This window comes from Haemaphysalis longicornis, unplaced genomic scaffold (assembly GCF_048455015.1).
Source record: "Haemaphysalis longicornis isolate Haplotype H1 unplaced genomic scaffold, Haemaphysalis longicornis Haplotype H1 scaffold_8, whole genome shotgun sequence".
Taxonomy (NCBI): Eukaryota; Metazoa; Arthropoda; class Arachnida; order Ixodida; family Ixodidae; genus Haemaphysalis; species Haemaphysalis longicornis.
The window spans coordinates 72,618,768-72,644,379 of NW_027526445.1; the positions used below are offsets into that span (position 1 = coordinate 72,618,768).

The following is a 25,612-nucleotide window of genomic DNA, read 5'->3' on the forward strand; positions in this document are numbered from 1 at the left end:
TTTTTGGTGGGTGTTTTTAACGGGGTCATTGGTTGGGCTTTTGTAGCGGGCCGGCTCATCTAGATTATATCCCCCTGTTTTTCCCCGTTGCTATCTTTGGGAATCTTAGCGGAAACAAAAGACCGCTACTGTGCGTTCGCCCCCCGTTTCCGGGGCAGTGAAGTTAGTGCCTCTTCGACTGCGTTATGGAGTGCCCGATTCCGACGTAACAGCGTTAAAGGTCTTAACACTAACCGCGCATTGGATCGTTTCGAATGTTATCTGAGAAATTTATCTCTCGAATTTCGCGAAGTTGATCCTGGACGTGCTGCTTTCGGGCTCCATGTTGTGGTCGTCTGTTTCGTTTACCGCTTGCAAGTTTTGTAGGCAGACGAGCCAACTACCGACTGTGGAATTGCGTGGAGATTTCAGCTTGAACGTAAAAACCGCGCATGGTAGAAAAGAAAACATGGTGTTTTTTTGTTTATGTTCAAACTTAGATTTCCAGTCTGATTCGGACATTCTTCCGTCTTTCGAAACATTACGGAGCAAGTATGTTTTCGTGCCGTCACAAGTCGCATCCCAAGCCGCCCCCCGCAACATCCGGGCTACCTTCTGTTCTGGCCTGGCTGAATTTAACAGTCGTCTGCGAACTCGAGAAACTCGGGTTCCTTCGAGGAGCCCTGCGAACGAGTTAAATTTGAGGAGGAAAATTGCGCAAGTGCGCAAAATTGCGGCCCCTCAGTGGCCTGGAAAAATAGAACGTCGAGTGCGCGCTGTAATGATCCCGGGAGCTGCTGCGCCTCGGCGAGCAGCACCACTTTGTTTTTCTCTTGCTTTCCCGGCCTGCAAAACGTGCAAAACTTGAGCGACGAGCTCTCTGATGTTCCAGTTTCGCGTTCACAATAGTGACCGCGTCGCCCGGCGATTTACACGCCGTGCTCTAGTCTTTTCCAGGTGGGCCGCCTTGATTCCTCGGCGTAACGCAGGTGTTATGTATCACGTTAGGGGGAGTACCGTAAATTTTAATGAAAACGTCGTTTGGTTTGTCCGATGAGTCAGTCTTCTAGTACAAGGCCTGTTTCTCCAGGCCACGACTTAAACGAAAAACATTGTCATGGGACAGGTCAACTATTCTTGACTGTCATCAACGCTTAGACGCTGAAAATAGCGCCAAAGGTGTGTTGCGCTCGGGAAATACCGTGCGGTTTGATGAAAATAACCTTCGGTTTGTGTTTGAACGCACGGTGATGAGTCATTCTCCCTAGTACAAGGCGTGTCTCGACAAGCCCCGACAAACACGAAAAAGCGACGTTGCCGCGGTACAGGTAAACGAAGGACTCTGTAGACATCAGGCTGATTAACCATCTAGCCCAACTTTCCGTCCTTAATTAAGTGCAGGATTCTTCTTTTGAAAACTTTCAGCTCTTGGCTGTCGTTGATGATTGGGTGTTTTACTATAAAAAGCTGTTGTCTTTCAGTAGTGGTAATCAGAAGCACGATTACGCCTTTCGCTCTTTCTTGCCGCGGCGTTGAGCAAATGCTTTCTATTGCCATCAAGCTAGACATCGCGTGCAACGGGCGTGTTTTTTTGCGCGAACACACATAAGCAAGGCCGTTTCTTTCAGCGAGTTTCTCACGCTGTCTCAAAACTCGTCCTTGAATCAGGTAGCCCGTCCACCGTCATCTTTGCTTAGCTGCGGACTCTGGTCGTGTGCGGACAAACATGCCACCAGAAACGCGTTTTGAAAAAGGCATCCGTCTCCGGGGCTTCTCTCTCTCGAGACAGTGCAGGCGTCTTCTGTAGAATTGAGCTCGGGAAACGCGACTACGAGGAAGTTGACTTTTCTTTACCCTGCGTCGTCGCTCGGCGTTTGGAATGGGGACGCCCGTACGGGGAAACACGAGACTTCGCGGGGGACCTTGACGCCCGCGACGGGGAAGAGAGAGATAGAATTAAAATGCCGCCTCTAAAAAACTCCGTCGCAGCCAAAACAACTTGCGCTGGTTCGTGCCGGCTGGCCGCTACCGACCGCGCGCCTTTTTTTATCTTTTTGAATCGCCGGGCGTATTATCGATGCGGGAAATCTACGCGACTGCCACCAGCACGTGTTATGCATGATTTTCCCTCGATTGGGCGCGGCGGTTCTTTCCCACGGCGAAGTGTGCTTATTGGTCGCGATTAGAAAACGCGCCAAGCGCCCTCTCCCTCCCCCCGTCCCTCAATGTGCCTCTGGGTGGAGGCGGTGGGGAAGACAAGACAAGGAAGGTGGAGAGAGGACATACCCATAAACGAGATGTTATCGGGCGTGCTGCTGGACACGATTGGACGGCTCTTCTTGCATTTATTTTCACTTTCTCGTCGTTGTCAGCTCTCGAAATGCCAGGGCCTATCTACTGTGTTCTGGGGGCCGCGGGCGGGAGTGTTTCCTGTTTGTGAACTGAGGTGGTTGCAGATAGCACAGCGTCTCGTTGGGTCCAAGTCCGCTATGCTTGCTTCGGTCTGCTTGTGTTAGCAAACAGTTGATTGCGTGCTTCCATATGATGGCCATTATCGTAAGCCTGTTGATGTCCCCAGCCGCACAGGAACCCCTCATAATTTTCTAGCATTTACTCTTGTCCCACCTTACCCGAGCATACTCGATTTTCCCTAATTTTCTTGTTTCTGCATCTTACGTCACCCCATCACCCAGCCTTTGTGCTATACGAGAGGCCTACCCGGTTGGCGGGGTTCTCTTTGTCGCACAATTGCGGAGGTGTGTGCTAGGTGCCTGTTCCTACGCTATGGCAAATTTTTTGGGGTGAGAAAACAAACCAAGGATCATCAAACTGAGCCGGACGTCCGAGTTTAAGGGGAATATTTCTATGGCAAGGACAATTGAAAATACTCTCGTCTGTTGTCAGTTGCACTTCACTTGTACTTCTGCTATCGGTTTTGTGTTGCTCGGGATCCTTCATCATGGCCTTGCAGTTTTTGACAAAGACTGTGCACTCTGGTAGCGTCATTTCTGGCCCTCCCTCCCCCCGAAGAGGTGTTCATGGTATGTTGGGAGTCCTTTGCTAACCATGCTGCAAGTTTGTGGGATTATGCAACCAGGTGACTGGATTGCATCATTCTTCATACTTCTGGCTAGCCGAAGTTACGGTGGACGAGCATGAGATGCGAGGCCCTTCATTCAATGAACTGACCAAGTCATGGCCGATATCCCTGAGCAACTCTTTGCACATGTTCTAAGCTGTACAATGAATAAGGGACCTGCACTGTTACTTTGTACGGTGCAAGGTCCCCAGGAAACAGGGAAGGTGCTTCAGAGGGAGGGAAGCTGTTAGCTTCTAGTTTGTCGATATTTTTTGTGTCCTTGTGCGAGCCAATACTGTGACCTGCCCAGAGTGGTGTATTGGCCAATCCTTACCATTTTGTATTTTTTGTTTACGTTTTGTGTGAGTCGCAATACTCGTGCAGTGGTGTACTGGCCAGCGCTCACCACCCTGTTTTTTTTTTTTTTTTTGTTGCTGTTAATTTCAAAACTTGCGCATTTAGGGCTTACTTGCGGTTTTTACATTTTGTGCGAGCCTGAAAACTTGCAGGGTGGCACGTACCCACAATGTAGCACATGCCAGCAGTGGTGCTTCGACTGTTGCCTACCACTTGGTTTTTTCACGTCTTGTGTGAATCCCAAAACTCGAGTCGGTGTATTGGGCAACCCTGGTTTTTCGTTTTGTGTGAATCTTAAGACTCATGTGCTGTTGTGTACCCACAGTAGTTGACTGGCCAGTTCTTGCCAACAGGTTGTTGACCTATGCTTGCCGCCATTGGCTGTGTCTAAAGTCCTGCCCCATGGTACTATAAGCACTCCACTGAAGCGATGTCCACTGGCGTTTCGTGAAGAAAATTAGCGTGTCACACTGTGCTTTGCACCTTGTAATGTAACGTAATTTAACCGATCATATAGTAACATAAAGTAATTTAAAACTTATAAAACCAACCAAAGCCGTGAAAATTTCAATTGAAGCTAAAGATGAAAAAACAAAGAAAAACAAGAACAAGGAGGAGGCAAGAACTGGACTCAAAACAACCATCATTGGTATCAGGATGCCAAGACGAAACAACAGCAGATGCCGTTTCTTGTGCCAGTTTAATCTTACATATTCAGATATCATCAGGTAGCACTCCAGCCATGGCTGCAATGCTCTGGACACTACATGTTACATTTCGCACAAGTCTCAAAGGCTATCACAATGGAACATACCCACAGAAGCAGCACATAGCTGCAGTAATGTATTGCCGCCAAAAACTCGCACACAGCGGAACCCATACCCGTAGCGGTGTATTGCACAATGCTCACCGCTGGTTTCATCACATTTTGGGTAAGTCCCAATATGCGTGCAATGTTACATAGCCACCGAGTGGCACATATGTGCAGTGGTGTACTGGGAAACACTTTCCACCTTAATTTTGTTTTGTGCAAATGCTCAAAACTTCCACAATTAGGACATACCCACAGTGCTGAATCGGCTAGTGCTTAGCTCCAGGTTTTCACATTTTGTGCCATTCTCAAAGCTCACATGCTGTTATATACCCACAAAATAGTGCATACCCACCAGAATTTTTTGGCCAATACTTTTCCTGTGACTGCTTCATGCAAGCCCCAAAACATAACACTAAGCAAATGTCTGCTGGAGCTGGAGGCCAGTGCCACTGACAGTATGCATGTCTTTGGGGTAAACGCCAGTGATAGAATCCCTACCTTCGCAGTCTATATGGCATCCCAAGTTGGACAAACAAGAAAAGAGAACATTGTTGCCTTCACGCATAACTGCTGCGTGACTACAGCAACAACTAGACACTCCAACCGCCGCGGTGGCTCAGTGGCTAAGGCATTGTGCTGCTGAGCACGAAGTCGCGGGTTCGATTCCCGGCCACGGCGGCTGCTTTTCTGAAGGAGGCGAAAAGCAAAAACGCCCATGTGTACGAGATTTGGGCGCACGTTAAAGATCCCCAGGTGGTCAGAATTAATCCGGAGCCCTCCACACGGCGTGCCTCATCGCCTGCGCTGCGTCGGCGTGTTAAACCCTACAATCAACCCATCAACAACTAGACATGCCATCGAAATGGTGAAACACAAGGGCCGGGCTGGTTTCTCGTTCTTGTCTTGGACAACTTTGGGCTCGCATGCTGCGACTACAGTCAGCCAGAATCTACATGGTACAGATGTGTATGGATTGAGTCTTGGCAACGAAATGATCGTCACCACCTTTACTGTAAAGCATTAAAGCCCCGCCTGTCTCACATCAGCAGGTGCACATGTTCTGAAACATTTTTAATCAGCTTTGTAACTTGCCTAAGGAGCCCTGTGTAGGGTGGTTAGGTACCATAGGGACACGAAAAAGTTCCTGTGGGGACTTAAGTATGCCTATGTTTTTTAGATGCAGAAGCACTATGGCTTCCCATGGTAACACTTACTGAAAACCTCGTTACTGCTTTATTGTGCTTGAATCTTTTTTCATCTTTTTGCATAGATTACCCCCTACAGACAGACTCGCAACATAACACACCACAGTTTCCTCAGAATCAGAGATCTGCATGGCCGGGGTGCACTTTTTCTACTCATGTAGAAAAAGTATTCACTTGGCACGGGATGTTACATTAATACTGCATGCACTAGGTTGTCCATTGTTCCATTGCTGGCGATCACTAACTGAACTGCTCCTGAAGCACCCCACCTGTGCTAAGCGAACCACGGCACCTACTTGGCAACCGATTTGGGGTTGCTAGTGTACGATCGAGGACTCTTCCATTGTGGCATGAAGAGTTGCGCCTTGCTACAGTGGCGGTCAGCCCCACGTAGCTTTGCACGCTGTCCCTATAACCATGGAGACGGCGCTAGGTCTCCTCTGTGATCGGGCCGTGGCAGTCTGCATCAGGGGGGAGGGTATCTTGGCGTGGTGTGGAGGGGGCATTCGCACATGCCTGCAAGCACATGCACGCAGATTGATCTTGAACCGTCTCATTGCCGTGAGGAGAGTACGAAGTACTGTGTTACCCCCAAAGGAGGTACACCGCACCTTTTTCTGCTGGACACATCGGTGACCTTTATGAGGGGAGTTATTGTTGTAACCTTCATTGAAAAAGGAACACTGTCGTTACGTTGCTCACTCGCACCGCTGTCTCTTATGATGACAGTGACCCTGCGCCCTGTAAAAGGGGGGTGTTCATAATGATGGTGTTGCTATGGCGATGGCAGATGTGAGCCAGCCAGATACAAGTGATCCGCAGTATAAAAAATTGAAGCTCTGACAAAAAATTGTAAGACACCTAGGCACTTTGAATGCGAAAACATGTACGAGGTCGATTGCTGAGCAGATATGGTGAATTGGATCTCTGCTGCATTCTCCCGCTCTTTGGCATCGAATTGCCATTGCTGACCGCGTTTCAGTGGCTGTCGAGGTAGAGGTATTTTTTGCCGCAGACACACTGCATCGATGGAATTTGAGGAACCAGTGCTGCGTGGATGGCACCACACTTATTTTGCGTAGTCATGATGTGGGGCCATTAGAAAGGCACATGTCCAGTGGTGCGATTGTGTCCTCAGTATCATCATCATCATTACCACCTTTTCTCCCTTGTATCTTTTCCTTCTCTCGGTTGCTATGACAAAGAGGCTGGGCCGATTGCCCCTTGTTAGCCACACGTGTGCGCCATTGGCAGTGATCTACTTTTACGCCTGTGGCCTCCGCTGTGTCCACCTTTAGGCAATGGGAAGTGGGGATCTGCCATGATTTTGGACATTCGATTCTCTGAGCCAAGTTTACCCAACTTTCTTTTCTACTCGAGTTGTTCACTTTGTTTATAGGACCTTCGTTGAGGCATTTGGCATCAGTGTGGCCCGCTCGTCTATCTGTATTTTGTTCTCTGAACCATGGGCCATTTCGTGGCCGTCACTTGGCCATGGCACGGACTTTTCATCCCCTTTCAGCCTTTGCTTTAATAATGACAGACATCCCCCAGCACCCCCCTTCGCATTCAGACTTCAAAAAGAAAGCGCAAATATATAGAAAAGAAAACTGATGGAGGGGACACTCCACAGAGCACTTAATCTGTTGTCACCGTTGTCATTTTGTGCTTTCTTTAGAAGTATGCTGTGCCAACTCGCCCAAGAGTTGCCACCCATGCATGCAAAGGGGTTTCGAGTGAGGGAGCGAACCAGTTGCCGGGAAAAAGCCAAAGGCTGCGCTGAAGGGTTCCTGCTACTGTTTGTATTTCATTCTGCTTACGGTCACTTCAGAACTCCATGCCATTCGGAGCATGTGTCCGACTTTTATAGGCCGTCTACCTTCGTTCGGGTGACAGCCGTTTTAGCGACGTCGCCTCCGCCTGCCTGCAGCAGCAGCAGCAGCTTTCCCCCTGCCTCGAGCGCATGAGCATGCAGGTAGCAACAGGCCCTCCGCAGCCGTGATTGATGGCCACGCTGGCATTTTCCGTCAATATGAGCGTGGCCCGTTTCCTTCTCTTCGGCCAGCCTGGCTCGTCGGGGCCGGTGGGAGGGAGGGCGGGGGGGGATGTTCCGCCACGTGGCAAACCCGTGTTGTCACGCCGCGCATGAGGGCCTTGCGTGCGCAGTGCGTGCGTTTTGTGTGTGGCGGAATCTTCCCCTCCTTTCCGCAGTGTTTGCCTAATTATATGCACCTGTCGACTGCGGCGACCACGTGAGCTGATTGCTGCTGGCCGGAGTGAAACGTCTGTCATACCTGCCTCTCTCTCACCTCTTCTAATCGACCCGCATGTTTATATTTCGTCTGTCCATTCCTATCTAGTCGCTCTGATGAGATAAGTCGATACGAGCCGACGCGGTGATTGGGCGCCCTGGATGAGCTCTTCTGAGCCGACGGCGGTACTTTCTCCGCTCACGTGAATTCCTCCATCGTGTTCGCACTGTTTCCTTGTCCGCGTGGCTAGAGAGCAGTGTTGGTAGGACGTCACTGGGAAAGAAACCAGATGTAGTGGACGACGACTGCTGACGGTGTAAACTGCGGACAGAGCTTACTAGAAACGGATAGAGCGAGACAATGAAAATACGGTGCTGAAAGCGTCTCCTTCATGGAGTGTGTCCTAAGTGCGCTGAAGGGGGCTGGTGTACCTTTCAGAAGGCTCATTCGGGTGACAACGCAGAGCTCTGGGAGGTAACACCCGCGGGTTCACCGTATCGAGGGGAAGCAAAAGAAAAAAAAGGGTCCTTCAGGGGTGAGGACAGAAAGGGCCTATAGTGTGTAACGGTGTTAATCGGGAAAGCATTTCTTCGGGGCGGTCACATAAACTGAAAGTCGCTATGCGGTACTGTTTAAACTTTTTTGTTTGTATACTAGCGAAATGCCGCTGGCGCCCGCCAAGGCTGTATCGGCAAGCTACCCCGCAAGTTTGTCGCCGGCGCAGCGGCTACAATTAACGGTCTGTTGATTTATTGATTACGAGGTTCAACGCGCCGACGCTTAGCAGGCAACGAGGTGCGCCGTAGTGGAGGGAGCCGGATTAATTTCGACCACCCGGGGATCTTTAATGTGCGCCGAAGTCTGGAACACACGGGCGTTTTCGCTTTCCTCCTTCATCAGAAAAGCGGCCGCCGCGACCGGGAATCGAGCCCGCGTCCTTGGGCTCAGCAGTATAACGCCATAGCCACTGAGCCACCGCGGGAGGTAATTAATGCTGTGGATGTCCCAAGGATCCTCGTCGAGTGCATGCGCGCGTGAAGGCCTATGGAGATTTGTTTACCGCAAGCACTCGCAGAATTCTGGGCAATGCACATGAGTGTGGCAGTATTTTGTCCCGAGGGGTTCAAAACCGCTGCATTGTGAGGGGAGGGGGAAGGGGAAATTGTGCTGGTTTGGTTTGATAGCAATGCCACAACTTAGTGTGGAACACGCCCCTCGACGGGATTGGCGGAGATAGAGGAACCTGGCGACGAGACGTACTTTCGCGTCGACCTGCTCACGGAAAGGCTTGCTTTTTTATATTCGACCTTCGTCTTGATCCGCTCGGGGGAGTGTCTCGTCTAAGCTGCGCACACCGGCTGGAACCCCGTTTTCTTGCGTTCAAATGCTTTTGCAGGGCTTGCTTTTGTTCCGGCGTCCGCCCTCTGTCGCGTCTTCCGTCCGGTTGCCTTTACCCTCGTTATATGCGCTTGCTTGCAGTGAAGCGTCGCGAAACCAACCTCGGCGACAGTGTACAACATGACGCGAAAGCGTGTGGACCCGCAAACATCCGTCTGCGTCGAGTGTACGACCTAAATGGTCGCTTTGGGAGGTGTTCGATAGAGGCACTCCCAAGGCAGTGAATAACGCCACGATGTTCCGAAGGTCTTACGCTGGTCTTTAAAGTCGACGTGCAGTCGTGGACAGATGAAACACGAACCCTAAAGTATGAACAAGAACACGCACAATCAAAGAACATGGATTGTGGAGGTCAAATAACGGCTCGCTACTGGTATATCTGAAAAAGACTCATTGGTTGCAGTAATAAAGTCAGGCGACAGGTTGATTCGCATAGAACGAAATCCGGCTATTTGTGTGTTTTGGTTCATAGTTTCGTGTTCTGTCCGTGACCGTACCTAGTGTCACTAAAGACCTAATCCTACCTATGTAGCGGCACCCCACCCGGTGTTCCTTATCTCAGTAACCGATCCGACGTTAAAAGCCACCCGTGTTAAGTGGGAATGGTTGCGAAATCCTCGTCGTAACTAGGTAAAAGAGAAAGAGCGTCGATAACGTCACTCTAAAGCGGTCAGCACGCGTCGCTAAGGCAAAAAAACAAAAACAAAACAAAGAAAACAAGGGAATTTGCAGCTTTATTAAACTTGCCTTCTTTTGCCTGGCCTTGTGGAACGACAGCCCAGGCGCCGGTCGAGCCACTCGTGGCCGAATGGGGTGCTGCGTGCAGGCGACTATCACTATCCTCGCGGCAGTTCGCTGCTGGAATTGATAAAAAACGGCGCGTGTGCGCGCGCTAAGTGTGGTTTTGCGTTACGTTGATAGGCGACGTTCGCTTCTCTGGCGGCTTTGGGCAGCGCCCATGTGTGTATAACGCAAGACTGCCTTCTCATGTATCCCAACGTGGTGGCACTTTTTCGTCTCTCGGTAGCGATGTTTTCCTTCTTTTTTTTTTTTGAAAATATCGAGAGGGGCGCGTGTTGTTTGCGCTACTTCGAGGCAGCGCGAAAGCTTTGTTGTTATGTGAAAGGCGCCACTTAGCCCCTTCGTTTCTCCCACTACTCTCTAATTTGCGTGCTTTTAAAGGCCCCTGCTACACTTTCTTTTTAGCTTTTTTTATGTTATCAGAACGTATTCAACAAACACACTCAGTACTTGGAATAAGGGGTCACAAAGTACCTCCGCAAAAAAACTAATTTTCTATGCCCAAATCAGGTAACATAGAAACTTGCTCAAGATTTTTTTTCTCTTTCCTTGTCTTTGCGTTCTTAGGCCGCTGGAATTACCTCATTAGAGCGGTGTAACGACTACCGGCCGGCTTGCCTGCAGTTTCAGCGATAAACCCATTTAATAGCCGCCTTAAAAGAAAAGCCACCAAAGCAAAGCAGAAACGGGACGAGCAAATCACGCAGTGCTGGCGATAATCGTAGCCTTCACAGTGCTTCCAGAAGCGAAGGAAAGAGTGAAAGCGTTTATCGGAAGTGTTGCAGAGTCCCTTTAAGTTTGGCGCGGATTGGCCGTACTACAGGTCCCGTCTCGCCAGCGTTGTCTATCCAAACGTGTAGCTTACTTCCCGAGTAGTCTTGATTGATTTTAGGGTTTAACGCGCCGACGCAACGCAGGCGATGAGGCGCGCCGTAGTGGAGGGCTCCGGATTAATTTTCACCACCTGGGGATCTTTAACGTGCGCCGAAATCTCGTACACACGGGCGTTTTTGCTTTTTGCCTCTATCAGAAAAGCGGCCGCCGCGGCCGGGAATCGAACCCGCGACCTCGTGCTCAGCAGCGCAACCCGAGTTGTCTTTAGCACGCATGCGGATGTCTTTTCCCAGCGCATCCGTTTCGCCGCTGCTGCTGCTTTCATCCCTGTGCAGGTACGGAAACATTCGGCGTAGCATCTACCGTGGGAAAGACCAATCCACGGAACAACAAAGTACGCTGAACGGATGATGTGCGACATTTTACAGAATGGGCATTAGGAGAAGAGGTAGCAACTCGTTTGCAAGCGTTTTTTCTGGGACCTCCCGAGACAAAATCCTGCTTACGTCCATTGTCTGCGCCAATCGAGAAAGCGCTGTTCTTGAACACCAGCTGAGTCTCGAGGTTCAGACGTCAACCTTAAATTTGCCGGGCTGAGGTTCCAGAGGGAAAATTTCCAGCCTCGTAGCGTCTGACCACCCTTCACGCGGGAAGGATCGTGGACAAAAATGCGAACACGAAAATATGAACCAGAGCACGCAAAAGAGAAAAATTGCGTTCGTGGAGGTCCAATAACGGCGCGCTATCGGTATACTTGGAAAGCCAAATCTTCCAACATTGCTGCCGTTAAGCCACGCGTCAATCTGACTTGCACGCGATGTAATCGCGCTGTGTATTTGGGTTCATATTTTCGTGGTAGCGTTTCATTCGCCCATGAACGTGTACGCGCGAGGCTCATGTCGAAACATTGTGATTGGCGATAGGCCCCCCTCGGCAAATTTATCTCGCGTTTTGGTCCAGACACTCAGTTCAGCGGCCACAGCCGGTGCTTCTCGAGGAAGCGCCCTCGGAAACCCTCGAAACAGAAGAGAACTGGCTTCGTTGTAACGGTACTTCGTTGCAGTCGGATAAGATTTTCTCTCGTACACAGAGCACACCATTAAGCGTTTCGAGGAAAACGATTTTGTTATAATGAGGCTGTGTGTGGGAGATAAAGGCGCCTCTTGTGCAGTGCACCAGTGCAAGTGCGCACGAACCAGGCTGTTAGGAGCGCCAGACGGTGGTGAAATCCGCTGGCTGGCTGTTCTTTTGCTTGTTTCGCCACCGTTCGTTGCTGCGCCGAATGTGTTTCCTGCATTCCTTTCGCCCTGGCCTCCACTTTGCTTCTTCACCCCCCTCCTCCCCCCGTCTCTTGGTTAGTCTTTTTAGCCTCGCGTGTTGGCAAATTGGTCGCTGTTGCTACCTGCGCCATCAGTGAGCTTTGTCTCTCTCCCTCTATGTCTTCGCGTGCCTGAAGGAAGGCAGTTTTCGAAAACGGTCGTTTGAAACAGTGCCCAGAAGAAAAACGCCCCTGCGACGGCAAGGACTCTGAACTTTTGCTTCTTTCCGTTTTTTTTTTTTTTTTTCTCCTACGCGTGATTGCTTGGCTGCCTGTGCTGTAGTTTGTGCGACGACGTCTATAAACGCAAGCCAGTCGGAGGAGCGGAAGGTGTTGAGATGTGAAGCTGGCTTGGGTAGCCGCGCGGGCCGAACGGCATTGCCTGGTGGAGGTCCGTGGCGTTGTTTGCTGCGCGGTGGTGGCTTGGCCAAGAAGCGCGTGGTTTTGAGGAAGAACGCCCTGTGCAAAGACTGGAAAAAAGAACTCCGTGCCAGAATGTTCCAGGCTTGCGAAGGTGCTTGTGTGGTTGGGAAGTGCTTGCCGCTTCCGTTGCGCTGCTGAGCACGAGGTCGCGGGTTCGATTCCCGGCCGCGGCGGCCGCTTTTCTGATGGAGGCGAAAAGCAAAAACGCCCGCGTGTACGAGATTTGGGCGCACGTTAAAGATCCCCAGGTGGTCAAAATTAATCCGGAGCCCTCCACTACGGCGCGCCTCATCGCCTGCGTTGCGTCGGCGCGTTAAACCCTACAATCAATCAATGCTTGCCGCTTCGTTTTTTTTTTTTTTTTTTTTGTTCTGTTTAGCTGCATGACTTAGCGAACTTCCTGCTGCCTTTTTTTTAAATCTCTTTCGCGGTGGGTTGAAATGAAATACGCTGCCAGTTTCTCCTCTTGTCTGTTGCGTTTGTTTTTTCGAATAGAAATCTAGTTTTCGTCATCTGTGCGTTTTAGAGGAGCCGTTCGTGTTCTTTCTTTTCGTCTTTTTGGCTGTTCAGTCCAATTACGTTGGACGATACCTCTATAGATGCTAAGTTCGCTGAGAAAAAAACAAGTTGTAAAGGCTGGACGCGCGGGCGACCCCCGGATTTTTGTTTGAAGTAGAAACCGCACAAAAAGAAACCACACAAAAGTAAAAGGGACGAGAGTACACATTTCTGCCAAGTGTGAACACAGAATGAGTTGAACGCGCTGGTCGCAAAAGTGCAGACGCACACCTCGGCCGTAACGTCAGCGAGTCTTTACGTGCGCCAGGGAAAAATTCTATCCCAGTAGGACCCCGTTGTGAGAGGAAACGAGGGCGGTTAGTGTAAGCTCTGGAGATAGATCCCTTGTGATGTGAATCTCACTTGACTACGTGCGGATGTTGGGACGCAGAATTTGCTAATGGAAGCTGTCATGGTGTGTCAGACGACCTGGCGCAAAGCCGTTGTCCACTCATTATCGTGATCGTCGGTTCTTCTGGCCTGCAATTCCGCAATTGAATGGAATCGTTGCCCTAGCAGGTTTGTACGCTTCGTATAACTTTTAAATTGGCATTCGAAAAATGGCCTAATTCCTTTTCTCCAAGTTTTCTCACACCGTCGCATATGCTTCTTATGCCTTTGTTATGCCTTCGCATCGGCCAGAAAAAAAAAGAAAAAAAAAAGTCAGACACATTGGTTGCATTTGGAGGTCTTTCCCCTGGAGGTGTAGGTGTCCTTGGAGCGTCCGTTGCCTGCTGCCAGTTGCCGCTCTTGGCTGATGTTGTTGAGCAAACCAGCAGCGGCGATTAGGTCCACTCTAATGGCACTCTGTCGTTGCCGTGCCGTGGCAGGAGCTCGACGCGGCAGGTATACGGTTGCGCGGCTTGCACGGTCACGCGCAAACGACTCGGCCGGACGTCGACTCGGGGCGGTTCAGAAGAAAGGGATCGAAGAATGCGTTGTTGTTGGCTGCGGCCGCGTAGGCGACCTGCCTGGCGCTGCTGCTGCTGTAACCGCCAAGATCTTGCGTTCCCGTGTTGCTGCTGCTGCTGCTTCGACCTTGGTGCGCGCGGACCTGGCTGGCTCCGGTGTGTGCCGGTCGAAGCGCGCGCTTGGGTCTGTCTCGCAAGCGACGCCGCGTCCTTGGCTCCCATTTGGGTATTCACGTGCTTGCCGTTAGCCTGGCTTCGTCCATCCCCTTTTATTGCTCGTGGGAATGACGCGCGACCTTCGTTGTTCGCTTGGCCTTTCACGTGCGGCTGCAAAAGTCCGGTAGCATTAGCGAGGGCCAGTCGGCGCGCTGGAATGTCCGTGCAGTGTCGTCCGTTAGTTGACGCCACCGGGGGAGAGGACGAGTGAGATCCGGCGCTGTTTGGGCGGTACAGGATGCACATGCTGTCGCAGCCGTTTGCCGATCTCCGAATAAGCGCGTTGCGATGGCGTTCCGTGATTGTCGGGTAATCAAGTCGCCCCGAAACATACAGATGTTCTAATACCCCAGCTGCACTAGGGTCCGAATGTCATTTGAACCAAATGTCATTTGACTCAAATGGGGTGCTTCGAATGCCATTCAGTATCCGCCGTGCTACACTACAATTTCAATGGCATTTGAAAGCTTTAGCATTCGCTCGCCGTGCTGCATGGCGCTGCTGCTGTCGAGTCCTGTTTTTACACAATAATGCAACAATCAAATTTAGCGCCAGTCTTTCGTATTAAAATATGAAATTACCAATAACGTAAACTTTGTCACGGTTTTTGCTTAATTCTGAATCCCAATCGAGGTTTTTTTGTGCTGTCTGGCCACACTGGTTCGTTGCTTGCTCGCACTGGTGCTGAGAGTACGGAATTATTACATCCCGATATCACGATTTAAGGGAACGAGAAGTTATCAAAGTCCCACAATTAAGAATATTTTCCTCGTTTTAAGTACTCCAGTAATGTATTTGTTTATGCTGACTTGGAACGCTGTGCGCGAGTGTGCTAGAAATGGCATTTGAAATCCCAAATGTCTTCTCCCTCAGTGCTCATTTGGCTCGAATGTCATTTGAGCTGAATGGCATTTCAAAACCAGCAGCACATCTTGGCATTTGAGTCAAATGACATTTGGTTCAAATGACATTCGGACGCTAGTGTAGCAGGGGTATAAATTAAGCGTTCAATGAAGTTCTCGATAGTTCTCGGGTTCCCGAGTCATTCGGCTATACTTGGTCTTCTGGTTAACTTTCTTTTTTTTTTTTGCGTTTCCTGCGTCGTTCATGGTGGTGTAGTGTAACTCTCCTTGCCACGTTTTTGTTTGCTATATGTGTATTTATGCGCTGTGTCCTGTGATATCACCGTAACCGTTACTTCACCCTATGTTGTAGTGCCCTTAGTGGTTTTTTTTTTTTTTAATAAAGGGATAGAGTCCTGTACGTGTCGCTGCCCCTACCATAGGCTGCTTGAAGTTTGACGGGCATGCGTTTAGAGATCAACGTACAGGCAAGGCGTTTGAACGACGGGTCCTTTATGTCAAAAAGAAGGTCGCTCCCGTTTGATTGGCCTTGGCGGGTCTACGACTCCGCGTCTACCACCGGGCGTGGCAGTCGCGAAAGCGTACAGCAGCGCATAACGGATGCCTCCGTGCAGTTGCGGCAATTAGATACACGCGAACGCGCGCGACGCAAAACACGTGGAGCGTCGTCCCGGGACCTGTGACGGGTGAGGAAAAAATGAACGCAAAGGAGGGGTGGGAGAGCTCTTCGTTTCTTCTTCTTCGCCCCTTTGTCGTCGTCGGTGACTCGCCTTTGTGCCAGCGGCAACCGGTTTTACGGGGAGGGGCTGGTTCGCTATTATAATCGCTGCCTCTGTGGCTGTTGGAAGGGGTACTACGCTCTCACGAGAACACGCCGGCGTGTGTAAACATTGCTCAATGGCGGCCGTCTCCGTCCACGACCCCCGAGTGCGCGTCCCTGCCTGCGACAGAAGTGCACTCAGTAGCAGCCCTTGGGGCGAGCCGTCTTGGTGCTTCATCGACCGGCCCGCCCTGTTCTTCCTTTCTTTTTTCGCTCGACCGTGGAATCTTTTCTTTTTCGTCGGCTTTGTTTGGACGGTTGTTCGCCGTTTGGGTCGTGAGAAGGTCGAAGAGTTCAGAGCGGCCGCCCTAACCCCTTCGGCGTGTCCTTCGCGGATTGTTTTTCAGGCGTGGAATGCTATCCGCCTTCAGTGATGCAGTTTGTAGGCACAAGGCGGATAGTGTTGCTGCATAACATGTAGGCGCTGCCGAAAAGAATCTTAGTGGGCCTGAACCACTGAGCCGACCGACGAGAAGAAGACTCGTTTCGAAGCAATCCTTTCTTTCTTGCACTCGTCGGGCTTTCGCAGCGGTCAGTCACATTGCAATCCAAAGCGGCTGTACCATTCGTTTCGTAATTCCATTTTCATTTCTGTGTAAGTAGCTTAGCTAATCAGTGAGCGTGTCCGAGAGTCGATAATCCTTTCTGCCGAGCGCGCTTATTAAACAAGTCTACCTCGCCCAAATCAGCTGGCGAAGAAAATCGTTCACTCGGTGAAGCCTCCCGTATTTTCCAGTTTGTTAGGAGCTTGCGCAGAGGTACGCTCCAAGAAAGTCTCTTCAGGGCGTCTTCACCGCAGTGGTCCAGACTGACCTATGGAAGTGGCCAAGTGTGCGAATGACGAAGCTCAGCGGCATTGTTTGCAAACAAGAAGCGGCCGTCTTGCAAGATGCTCGTTGATTCCCACCGGCGAGAAGGAAGGGCGCGTCCCTGTGCGGGATGACGCGTCTCGCGATTAATATTCCGCGCAGTTCTTCAGACCAGCCGTGGCGACACTTGACTCGGCAGAGGTGTGTCCTTGCGTGGGCGGCGGCGGCGGCTTCGTGCCGTCATCGTCTCCTCAGGGCCGGGCCTGACGACCCCGCGCCGAGCCCGTGTGCGCACGCCGCCGCCGCGCATACGTGTGTACGAAGCCTCATCCGAGGGCTAACTTGTCCGTATTGCTGCCGCTTGCAAGCACGTCGATGGTGCTCCCTACTTGAGCTCTGAGCGCTGTCATTCGGTTGCCGACCTTCACCTGCCGTTGGAGGTCCTCTACAGGAATGTCGACTCCAGGAGGAAGTCCAGCCTTTGCCTTTGTGTCGGGATTTGTGGTTTGCTTGGCCGCCACGGGCCATCTGAGAGCGCTGCTCGCTGTCCGGCGGGGAACGGTCGGGCTGTCAGGAGGCCCGAGTCAGTCTGCGTCACGTCGGGAACAAACAATTTAGACCTGACCGCAGGTCATGGCGCGGTCAGTTGTTGCCGCGCCGTTGTTTCGAAGACGCGTTTCGGCAACTTTAATCGTTCAAAAAGAGTTTAGCCCCGCGCCTATTAATGGGAACCACCACCTTCTCCCCTTCCACCCTTCCCTCCATTCTCTGTCCGTCCGTCCGTCCGTCTCGCGGAATGCACTATTGGGAGCGCCAGCCTAGATCAGTACCACTACTGCGCAACAAATACCCCCCAACACCGACCAGCACTATATAATTAGCAGTCAGAAGTAGTCCCCATTGTGTGTCCGCTAGTGCATGCTGTAGGGCGGGGGCCTTAGCAAAAATCATGTCTCAAGGTGGGTGCCGCGATCGGTCGATACTTTTATTGCGAATGCAGCGCAGATTAATTTTAAAAAGCGCGTAATCATGAGTTTTGCAGTTCACTCCGTTTCTTTGAAAGTTCAGTCCTACTTCGGAGTTCCTTCGAGACGCCTAATTTGGCGGTTAATTTCGAGCGACATCATCGACCCAGCTGGTGGTCCGTATTCGCTGCGTTGGCGTGATTCATCTGCTCGGGCATTCGGGAGGGGAGATTTAAAGCCGGACGGAATGTTCGAACGGCTGCCGTGTTTCCCTGTATTCCGGCTGCTCGCTTCAGCCGCACCGCATTCCTGCTTGTCGCGCCGTTATAGTGTGTCGCCCTGCGTCCTGACATTCTCTCTATCACCCTCGCTTTTCCGTCTGTCAGTGGCATTCTCCTGCGGAAAATGTTTTCGCTTTTCGCGAGACGGCGTGCCCGGAGCTAGGGGTCAGCCGTCATCGTCACGTGTGTGTGTGTAGCCTTTGTTGGACAACACGGTAGACGGTCTTCCGATCTGATCTCTCCCATCCGCTGACGCTTTTTTATTTTTATTTTGAAGTTCAAGTGATGCCTCTGGTTTTCGGGGAACCGAAGAAATGCGCCGCCGTATGCGTGCGTATTCGGAAGAAGGGCATGACTCACATGCTGTCGCATGGCGTGTAGCGTCATGGTTTTGTTATCATTGTGTGTTGTTTCAGGTGCACGCTTTCGTTTCATTTTTTTCGTCTGTGAAGGTTTGCTGCACGCCTTTTTGTCTGGCCCCGCGGTGTTTGCTCCTGTTCGTGTAATTAATGCTCGCGTACATCCGTGCAGATAAACTTCGTTTTCGAAGAACAAGGAACATTGCCCCCCCCCCCCCCCCCTATTTTTTTATTGTTTGCTGTGCATAAAAGGCTGGTTCATGCCAGTCGCTCTCCTATTGTCCGCCGTACTTACTGCTCGTGGTCACTGAGTTCCCTGTTTTTTTTTTGTTTTTTTTTTGGTAGGGGGGGGGGGGGGGGGGGAGGCGAGGAAACGAAAGGCCCCACCCGGCATGTAGTTCCGTCTCGAGCCATGGCTACGCGACGGTTGCACAAACGATGTTGGCCAGAAGAGAAGGCGAACAGCATGAATTGCATCGCTGCATATATTTAAAATTGAAACTTCAATAATAAAACCAGGGCCGTTGGGGATAGAAGACACTGCAGGAGTCCAGCAAAGCTTTGGCTGTGTCGCCAAAAAAGTCCGCTGAACTCGTGAGTAAAAGGAAAGGTCGTTGAACCAAAGCGCGCCTGCAACGGCGGTGAGGGGCTTGTTGGCGGGGGATTTCGAAACAGCTTGTTTACCAAAAAAGGAAAAAAAAAAAAGCTCAGCTGGGAGCACAAGCGGCTCCTTTGTGCCTGAGACGTTTCTTGGGAAAGGCGGTGGAGGCGGCGTACAGGAATCGTGCGGATGTGGCAGTCGTGGTTCCGCGAACTGTTGCTGTCTCATGAATGGACCACCAGCGCTGACAGCGGCTTGCGGGCCCCGTGGCTCGTGTTGCTGGCGGCAGGCGAAATCTGTCGCGACGTCCCAGGGCAGCGCCCAACGTTACTAGACCGTGATCAGGAATTGTTACAACTCGCGCTCAAATAGTAATTTTGAAGCCGCAATACTAGTCAAGACTTCGTGTAGCGGTGGACGTTGTTAAAGCGGAAATGGGGTACTCTCGAAAGGCTTGAGTGGCGCCGTCGTGCGACGATTTTCGGCATAATAGAGCGCCCTTACGCGCAGCACTTACTGTGCTGAGGGCTCGAGGATGTCGTGCTCACCGACGCAATCGCTGACTGTATGCTGAGGTATCCGGAGATTTTAAGATAACAGCAGATGAAGTTCCTTGCTTTTTGAGGCCTGAGCTGGCTGATTGAGGACGGCGACCTGTGTGAGCAAATACTCGTAGCAGGATATGCGTGTCTGTGAGCTGTGAAGAAGATCACGGTCGAGCACGTAGTAATGGCCTGCCACAGTATCCTTCCTCCTCGATTGGTTGGAGGGGCAGTTGACCTTCTTGAAACAGTGGGCTTTGCCGGTGAGGGAAGCACTAGGTCGGCAGGGGTTGCTGCCGAGGCGCGGCTACAGTAATGGTGGAGAAAAAGCGGGGAAGGGGCCGACACAGCCTCATCTAGCGTCAGGACATTATTTACAACAAAATTTGAGTCGGAGCGCAGAGAGAGAGATAGATACCACTGTTGTAGATGACTAGCCTAGACAAGATCGCATTTGGCTTCACCCAGATTCTAAGGGGAAGGCTTTAGTAATCACCACCATCGTCATTATCATCCTATAGCTGCTTCTTTTTCATTGCTGCCTGATGCGCGTAGTTCGCTCTCCCGCCATTCGCTAATCCTAGCAGGTTTCTCTTCGAACCGTTTTCGCGACGTGGCTCGAGATGTGAATGCGACAAATTGTATCGACAGGCGGGCTATATATAGACTGATGCTGCACTTCCGCCGTACAAATATCTGGTGAACAAGGGCATTGGTTTACCCCGCCAACGATGTATGGCCGACTCTGTCACGTCTTCTTTTTCTTTTTACTTTTCATTCTGTATGCCTGCGTGGCCATTTTTATATTCGTGGTAATCACCGGGCATGTTTCATTTTTTTTTTTCGCACTGGGCCCGGCAGTAATAGCGCGCAGATAGGGGAAGAAATGGTGGTGGCGGTAGTATGTGTGGCGGGAACAGAATTTCTTCGTTAGCGCGCTAATGTGCTCACAGGCGAAAAGTCGGTCTAGTTGGCTCATAATTTAGCAAAAAAAAAATACTAATAAACACCCCGAAGAAACGGGACCGAAGGACGCGGAGAAGGCTGACAAAAACACGGGCGCGCTGTTGAAAAGCGTGAAAGCGTGTTACACAACCAGCAGCAGCAGGCAGGCACAAAGCAAAGGATGTCCATTAAACCCGGTCTTTATCCCCGGCTTTGTTCGAGACGACAATGCGGCGCCGTGTGTGGTACGCCGCCATACCTTGCACAACTGTATAGTCGGCGCGGGTCACTTAATTCTTCCGTCTGCACAGGTCTCGCGTCCTTCGGAAACACAGCGCGCTCGAAGAACCGTCCCGAAGACAGAGCGTATACGGGAAAAGGAATTGGAGAACAAAAGCGTCGGCAAGCCGGCCGCTTTGGCGGGTCTTAAACCGCTCTCCCAATGGGCCGCCGCCCCCGTGTATCGCTCGAGGAGCGTGTAAACAGCGGCGAGTGACCCGAATCGTTATTTCTTTTCGTCGTCTACCGCCGGACGCACGCGAGAGTAGGAAATTGCGCAAGCACCGCCTTCGAACGGACCCACCGAGGATGCTTATTCTCCCCCGCATTTCCTTTCTTCTTCTTACTCCTTAGCTGCGGTTGTGGTGAGGTCAGGAAATAGGCGTCCGGCCTGTTGTAGGAAGCCCCGTATAGTGCTTCGTTTATTTCGACTACCCGTTCAAGGTTCGATCCGTTTCGATCGACCTCTAATGGTTCGTGGAAGTGGGCTTGCGGCTTTGACCAGGCCGACCTATTCCTTTTCCCCGGTTACACTTACTTTGCGGTAAGCTATATGTTACACGCACGGGGTAAAAATTGGCGGCCGGGTGCGGGCTGGTGATTGTCTTTCCCGGAGAGGGACCGCGGCTATCTATCTGTGGCGTGGTGTATTTCCTTTTTGTTTGAAGGTATGCGAATAGCGCACGCAAATAATAGCCTCGCTCGGCCCGAATCGTTTTTTTTTTGTGGCTGGCAGTGAAGGTCAGGGGTTGACCGACAGCGTCAAACTGGCCGGCCGCTTTGGAAGCGCGAGCCTCGGGCCGCCGACGTCACGACTTTGCGAGGGCTGCAGATCCGCTAACCCACTTCGCAGTCGAGAGACGCGCCAGCAGTCGTCCCTGGCAGAATCGGTTCATCGGCCGTCACATCCCGTTGCGCCACCGTGTCACGCCGCTGTGCGCTCAGTCATCGTGTCGCGTGATCTCTGGTGAACTGCCGCCTGGTGACGGTGGTGGCGCTTAAAGGGACAGCCGACCGATTATTGAGGAGTATCGATCTCATCCCAAATGGAGGGACATCACTCAAAACTTAACCCGAAGCGGTTTTCCCTGTAAGGGCCTAGAACGTTTGGAAGCAGCGTTTTTAGATAGGCGTGCTGTTAAAGTGAATGCTGACAAGCATGACAATAGGCCGCGCGGAAACATATTTTCAACAAAACCTTTTCTAAAACAATACGGATGTGCAGTCTTTTTTTTCGTTCCTTTTTTTTGGGGGGGAGGGGGGAGGGCGTGTCACACACACGGTTTTTGGGTCACCCATTAAAACCGACGGAGTATACGAACGGCCGGTGGTGTCACGTTTATACACTGCGTGGCCCCACCTTTGAGATGTCGGGAAGTTTATTGCCAGAGTGGAATAATTTGCACCAGTTTGTGTAGATTCATCGTGGCTACCCAACTCTAAATAAAACGTTGGCTTTGATATGAGCGAGAGGACGTGCAGTGCACAAAAAATAAGAAAAAAAGTTGGTTGTCCTTTTACCGCTCACTATCGCATCGCTTTTCCTTGAAATGAGAGTCTAAACTGTCGCGCTACTGAATAAGTTCGTCGGCCGTGATCTTCAATTTCCGCGAAATGCGCGGCGTAGGCGAGCGTATCGTGCTCTGGGGCTAGACGAGACGACGCGGAGACAACGTTTTGTCTTCGCGCCTCGGCGCGCGCGCTGACGGCTCTCGAGCGCTTTTCAAGGGCGCGCTGTGTGGGTATATTCGTCGGCGGCCCCCAGCGGTCTCCTCGGCTGACGAGGGTGCCAACCCCGGACGGTAATCTTTTCGCGCCGCTCACGTGCGGTCTTGGCTCGGATCATGGGGCTCTCTCTCTCTCTCTCCGTCCTCCAACGCAACGCGGGGCCCATGTGACGTGGACGAGAGCGCGCGATTTCGGCAGTGCCACGGGGCTTCTTCTCCGCGGGACGCCTGGCTGTCCACGAGCGGGAGACGTGATTGCGTCGGGCTGCTGGCGTCGCGCCACGCTCCGTCGTCCGCTCCCTCCTGTCCCCGGCTGTCGTCGCTCCTGCCTTGTCGCGGGGCTTGCGGAGGGCATGACCGGGCGACGCTGGGCTTATTCTTTTGTTCTTGTTCGAAAGATTCGTCGCAAGGCGTGAGGGAGGTCGCGGCCCGGGGAACGTCGATGTGTGGAGTCCTGTTGGAAGTCCAAGGGGCTCCGGGTGGTGCTGGCTGCGGGCCTTAAATCACCGGTGGGAATAGATGAATAGGCCCCATAACGCTGACTATGGATCACGCGGCCCCATATGGGTAGCGGACGACTTTTGGGGAATGCGACGACCGGCCGCGTCGGGACGGGGGTCATAACAAACCCCCGCCCACTGCAGGATCGATGTGAATAAAGTCCTTTCCAGTCCAGAGTAAGACAGTAAGAGAGTTTTATCATGGCGGCTAGCGGAGGCTCACGCTACGGCGGCGGGTTAGCGGGACCTGACTGCGCATGCGCGCGCTGGGGTGCGAGGAGGTTGCCCCTCAGCGGAGGGAATGAGCGGGCATGGCGAAGGCAGGCCCGGGGAACTAATCCACCCCACCGTAACGAATTTGCTCTCCCTAGTCGGGCCCCGCTACCCACCGCCGTAGCGTTAGCGGACGGTACCCGCTATGCTAAAACTCTAATGAGCGGCTTCGGATGCGATCACTGCCACGGAGGGGAAGTGCGTCTCGCCAACGCGAGTAGGGTGCAGGAAAAGAGGGGAGTCGAAGAGACGTTGAGGAGGTAATCGATATGATTTTCCCCCTTAGAAAAGTGCGAGAATCAGTAGAGATCTGGTAGGTGTAAGAGTAACGGTCAGGACAGCGCCTCATGTCCATCCTTTCCTCCTGGAATGCACGTCCATTCATTCACATACAGGTGCGCAGCGAGGTTCCGGTCGTGGTAGCGTAACTTCTGAGCATGGAGGAAAGAATCTTTCCTCCATGCTTTCAATGTTGCTGTGCGCTATCGCGAGAGCTCGTTCGATACCCTGATGGAGGGAAGTCGCTGCGTTCTTTGTTTAGGCAGTGGTCCTGTGAGCTGCAGCAGCTTTGTACGTTTGCGTGCAGTCTGGTTTAGGGATAAATATTCGTCCCTAGTCGGAGATGAGTGACTCGGCCGTCTCCCAGAACGAGGCTTATTCGAAGTAGACGTTCGTGCGCACCCAACTGTCGTGTGCGTAGCTGTGGTCCTGCTGCTGTCCGAGTGAGATGACCATTGCTGCTAAAAGCTGGTGATGCGGCGCCCTAAGCTTATATATACTCTGCATGCGTTCGTGTTTGTTATTTGTGTTGGGCCAGCAGCAACGCCAGAGTGTCGAAAGGAGAGGGACGACTTTGTTTAGCCTCTCGGACGCGGCCAAGACGAAGGGCGCCCCAAAGTGCGGTTCATTTTGTGCTCCTCCACCGTGTGTAGCTGGCCCGTTGTCGTGCGCACCCCCGGCTGTTCTCGCGTGATGGTTGTTGCCCGGCCCGGTGGTGATTCCCGAAGTCGGCTGGGCGTGCGTGGCGTGCACGCGACGACAGGCCCGTACATAGCTTAGCTTTTTTGCCAGCTTCTGCTCCCCCTCCGTCGTCGTTGTGGTCCGTTGCGTTCTCTCTCTCTCCACCTTTTACGGACAGGGGGGGAGTGAATAGTTGCGCAGGGCTCCTGTTTCGACAAGCAGGCGAAAAGCAAAATAATAGTGCGGGCCCGACGTCTCGTGACGCTTGCGCGACGGGGTCGCGTGCCGTTCCGGGCAATGATGTCCGTGACCCTGTCACCGGCCCTTTCCCCGGCACGCCCTCCCGTCCCGTGGTGGTGGCACCTGCTTGCTCCCATGTTGTTTGTCGGCGCGTTCGTTCGTCGACCTTGTTGTTGTTGTGCCTGCGCGACCGAGTTGTTTGTCCTTTTCTCTTCGGTTGTGCAAGGCCGGGCACTGCTTCTCTCGGAAAGCCTCGCGTGTCGCATGGCAGCAGCGCTTCGATTTCTGCTGGGAGGAGGGTGTTTCTCTTTCTGCGTGCCTCTTTAATGCGCGTGACCCGTAACGTTCGTGAATAAGCACGGGCTTTGCGCGAAAACGACAGCACGTACAGGAAGGACGGGACGAGCGGAAAGCTTCCAAGGAAACCTTATTGGGCGGATCACACAACGATCTTTTTACGCGTGTTGACGTATGCCTTGTATGGATAGTATCCCCCCCTATGTAATGCCTCTCGGAGCCTTTAGGGTATTCAAATAAATAAATAAATAAATAAATACACTTGTTATCAGGTCGCCCATGCGCATTTTCTACAACCTTAGCAATCTTTAAAAGCAGCTCCATCACATCTCTACTGACACGTGTCAAGATAGTGTCCCACGTGGAACTGTATGTGTTGCATTTTCCCGCAAAGCCCGTCTTTATTCACCAAAAGTCACCAACTCGCCCAAACCCGTAACGTTTTCGCGATCCGCTCTGCTCGTTGGCTGACCTAAGCTCGAGCGTTCGCTGCGCCGGGACTGTCAGTATTCGCCTGTTGTGAGCGGCACTTTTAAGTGTTCAGCGACTTCCGTTTCCAGACGTTGTTACTGCGTACGTGCTCCGCACCCTCCGGAACGCCCCGTGCCAGCTCCACGGCAACCGTGGATCTGGCGCGTGCACTTGGCCTTCTGGGGAACTCCCTCTGTTGGTTTGGCAGAGGAGGGGAGTTGATAAGAGTTGATGAGGGCAAAATGCAAAGATGAGCTGCGTGCGAGTTTCTTAGCATGTCCCCCTCCGCGCCCGGCAAACGGCCTCGTCGTGTGTGTCACTTTTGAAAGAGTTGCACCTGGTGGCCAAGAGGGAAGCCGCGCGGCCTTGCTGTCAATTGCGTTGTTAAAGCTGTTTGCGGCGCAAGCGGGCAGCTCATTTTGCAGGCACGCGGCCAAGCCGAAATCGTTTGACGTCAGGATGGCGGCGGCGTGTTTTGCGTTGTTGCGATTGCCGCCGCCGGCGGTTTCGTTCCCCGTGTACTTTCTCCGCCTTC

General features: G+C 52.1%; 2 protein-coding genes across 3 annotated transcripts in view; both read left to right on the forward strand.

The window, feature by feature from the left end:
* Positions 1-25,612, forward strand: part of Ufd4 (ubiquitin fusion-degradation 4-like) — a 100,053-nt gene that overhangs the window by 972 nt on the left and 73,469 nt on the right. The gene's annotated exons all lie outside the window — the stretch shown is intronic.
* LOC144149660 (maleylacetoacetate isomerase-like) overlaps positions 2,559-25,612 on the forward strand; it is a 154,050-nt gene continuing 130,996 nt past the window's right edge. Inside the window, exon 1 of the mRNA XM_077681321.1 lies at positions 2,559-2,563. The gene's annotated coding sequence lies outside the window, so the exon portion shown is untranslated. The remainder of the gene's footprint in view (positions 2,564-25,612) is intronic.